General features: G+C 42.6%; 1 non-coding gene across 1 annotated transcript; it reads right to left on the bottom strand.

The window, feature by feature from the left end:
- Window positions 1-1,298: 1,298 nt before the first annotated feature.
- LOC123392957 lies at window positions 1,299-1,488 on the bottom strand. Its single transcript, XR_006607681.1, has one exon. It is a non-coding gene; the product is annotated as a U2 spliceosomal RNA (small nuclear RNA).
- Window positions 1,489-4,074: the final 2,586 nt, after the last annotated feature.

Genomic DNA, 4,074 nt, shown 5'->3' on the forward strand with positions numbered 1-4,074 from the left:
AGGAGGGGGGATACACCAAAGAAGAGACATGAGTTGAGACAGGGTTATGGTCTGTGGACCTCAGCACCTTCTCTGTCTGGAATGTTGTCTGAAACCTCCTCTGTGTCTTTGGCTGATCAATTTCTATACATTCTTTGATTCTGGGTCTAAATGTCATGTTTTCAATTACTTGTATGTGGAATTTAAGAAACAAAGAAGATGAACACAGGGAAGGGAAGAAAAAATAAAATAAGATGAAAATAGAGAGAAAGGTTAGCCATAAGAGATGTGGAACTCTTGGAAGCAAACTGGTTGCTGGAGGGGAGATGGGTAAGGGAAGGGGTAATTGGGTGATGTATATTAAGGAAGGTACCTGATGTAACGAGCACTGGCTGTTATATGCAACTGATGAATCACTAAATTCTACGCCTGAACATTATAATACACTATATATTAACTAAATTGAATTTAAATAAATAATCTAATAAAAATAAAATAAAATAAAATACGTTGTATCTTCAAAGAAGAACTCTCCCCCCATGGTCAGCCATGTACTTATTCAGAAACATGTCCCTTTCCAAAAGTGCATGATTTGGAACCATAACTTTAATTCTGCTGTTATTAATTTTATATATTTTACATCTATCTTCTCATTAGATGTTAGCTATATGAGGAAAGGGACATCCCCAGTGTATCCCAGCTCTTGGTAGTGTCAGGTATAGCAGCACACAATGGTAGCCCAACACATGTTTGTGGAATAAACGAATACCTTTGGTGTCTTCTCTGCAGTAGTGAGGTTGAATCAGGTGACCCCGGGCATTTTCCAGGGCTATCTCCTACAATGGTTGGGGTGGAAGGTAGGTGAGGGAACAGCAGCAGAAGGGTGCTAGATTCTGGATGTAATTTGGCCAGGAGGTGGTGCAGGCAGCCTGGCTCCCTGGCCAGGGCAGGGGTGGGGCAAACTGTGGTGGGTGTGGAGTTGAAACACCTTCAGGCCAGCAGCAGTCCCAGGCACAAGGGGCGAATGGCTGCGGATGCATGCAGACCTTCTGGGGCACTTGCTTCAGGGATGTGTTGGATGTTGGCCTCTTGTACCTGTAGCCACCAAACTGTTCTTGGCACATTTTAGGATGAAGAGTGGCAAGGTAGCTTGTCCTGAGGTCAGAGAGGAGACCCACCCACCATCCTGACAGTTCCCAGTCTCTTGCTTGTTTGGTCAGCGCCTTTTCCCTGAGCTCTCACAAACAACCCCATGTTCCACTTCCTTCCCTAGGCTTCCTCTCCCACCCTCTTACTTTCATCCTTGCTGAGACCTTGCAAATGTGTCTGCAACCCCATTCCCAAAGTTCTCTTTGCATCAGCCTCTGAGGTGATGAGTCCACTCTTTTATTAAGGTCCAACTCTTTACTCCTTCCTTTGATCCCCTACTGAGCTCTTCTGGAATCCCCTTCTTTAAACTGATAAGTACAGATACTACACTTGATCTTAGCCAAAAGTCTGAGAAGTGATGGGATCCCCTTTTTTAATCCATTACTTTACCTCTTGGATTTATATTTATAGCCAAAACTTCTTTTTTGAATATGAGGTTCCAATTCTAACTTTGTGCTTTACTCAACTTGAATATCTAGTGGCATCTTTGGGTCTCGATATTTATAGTTGGCTCCATATACATGTAATTAAGTTCATTGCTGTTGTTTTCTCCTGTTAATGATCTCATGTCAATTTAAATCTTAGACCAGCTGCAAGAATCCTGAAGAGTGAGAAAAAAAAAAATGTTCCTCCACAAGTAGCCCTACTCACGTTACTGAGTCATCTTACCTAAAGTCAGCTGATTGCAGATGATGGCCATACTACAAAATGCATTAACAGCAACAGAAATTAATGTTTGATTAAATAATTGTGCACTATAGACTGACCAAGTAAATACATCAAACTAATTGTCACAAATTCCAAAGGGCTACTCTGTCAGTGTAAGAATGCATGAGAAATACCCCATCCTGCAGAAAAGGATAAAATTGCTTATTGAAAATTAGTAGTAGGTATCAAGAAAAAAATCCTTTCAGAATTAGTAAGTACCAGCCAGAATGCATGTGAGTTTGTGATCTGAATGCATGCTATCAAGGTGATTGAAAAATTGAAAGTGTTTATATATCAGTAGTATACCCAGAGGACTGGAAAGACTAAGTATACCTTCTTTCTAGAGGAGCTGACTTCAATCTAGGTCTCAAAACATTCCCATATGGTGAAGCTCCTAGTAAATTGAATATGACACAGTAAAAAACACAAGACACAAAAAGAAACAAGGTAAAATAAGTAAGAGTCAGCAGAAACCAGAAACAGAAGAACTGGTTCCATAAAGACATCAGAAATCAGACATTAAAACTGTCAGATATGGAAGAAAAAAAAATGACATTGCTTATTTATGTTAAACTATATTGAAAAATTCTGACAAATAAGTTTAAAAAAGAACTCAACAATGGAATGAGCTAAAGTGAAAAAGAAATAAATCACAAAAGAGAATATCTAGATACTTAATAAATATATAAAAGGGGGGGGGCATGATGGTAGAGAAGTAGGAGACCCTCCTTCCACCTGGTCCCCTAAAGTGAGCTAAATATCTACCAGAACACTCTGAACACTCACGAAATCAGACTGAGATATAAGATTATACACTTCTGGATCTCTATGGTGTCAGAAGATCATCAGTGGAGAAGTAAAGTGGAGTGGGAACACTTGGACTGATATTGGAGAATAAACAGAAGGGGGAGGAAGGCATCAGAAGTGACTCATTGGAAAGTAATACCCCAATATGAAAGTGTCCTGTGACCAGCATTAACTTGGGAGTCTGGTTAAAAGCACTCAAAAATAGCAAAAGATCTTAAGGGGCAACTGGTGGAATCAGGTGACCATGGGCATGGAGCTAAGCCTACAGTCTCAGGACAGTCAGGACAGTCACCACTAGTGATCACCTGTGCCAGAGCCCCCCAACGGGGGCTCCAGTCTATGGTCCTGGCTTTCCACTGCTTGCACCACTGCTCCTGGGTACACTCCTGCCCGTGCCTGAGAGAGCCTGGTGTGGCCACTGGCTGGGGGGTCTCTGGGCCGACAGCCTTCCATGACCTGTGCATCCTCAGGATCTGAGCATACGCAGCCCAGTCTCAGAGAACAGAGCACGGTCTCCAGTTTGGGTCCCTCAGCCTGTAGCCTTCTGCATCCTGCACCGCTGCAGGGTGTGAGTGCACCTGACATGGGCATGGGCTCCAGATAGCAGTCCCGACAGTGGCAGCCACCCAGGTTCAGGCCCCCCTGAACAAATATTGCTCATGGTTTTAGTGTCACAGTGATGCAGAGACAAGTGGGGACCTCGGGTGACCACTGAGATGGTGGCCGGGGTGTGCACCGCCTGTGGGAGGTTGTGGTGTTCAGTGGAATTTGCAGAGGAGGAGTCTGTGTGTTCTGAACCACCCAGAGAGGAGCTGACTAAGGCTTGTCTCTGAGGTAGAGGTCTGGGTGCAGACAGTTTACTTTTCACTAACCCTCCGAGAACCCCCAAAGCCCCGAAAGAACAAAAACCTCCAGAGAACAAAAGCCTGAATAACCAGTTTCCACAGAGCCCAGCCCCCTGATGGGGGCAGGGTGACTCAGCCAAAGCAAGACTGACTGGAAAACAACAGGGCAAGCCCCTCCCCCGAAGACAAACTGAAAAAACAAGAGGACAACAACCACGGGGTCCCCATAAAATTGTAGAACCCCAACATCAGAGGAAAACAATATATTAACCTCTCGGTATTGCCCCAAAACCTATGTATTTCATAGATACAACTTTTTTTTTTTTTAAAGATTTGTTCTCACAATTCTTGTTATTTTAATTTTTTTTAACCTACTTACCACTACAACTAGAGGTTTAATACAACATAATAACTTTTTAACTTGAACTTTTTGCATGCATCTACCTGTGTTTCTTTCTTTCTTTTTTAATATACATAGAGATATAAGCTTCAAGGTAATCCTTTTTCCCTATTCAACACTACCCCTATATAGAAACCAGTTTTAATTTCCCTGTATCTCTGGAAAGTTGAGTCCTTTAACAAAGAT

The sequence above is a fragment of the Mustela putorius genome, unplaced genomic scaffold, assembly GCF_011764305.1.
Source record: "Mustela putorius furo isolate JIRA1106 unplaced genomic scaffold, ASM1176430v1.1 tig00000695_pilon_pilon_pilon, whole genome shotgun sequence".
NCBI classification, from domain to species: Eukaryota; Metazoa; Chordata; class Mammalia; order Carnivora; family Mustelidae; genus Mustela; species Mustela putorius.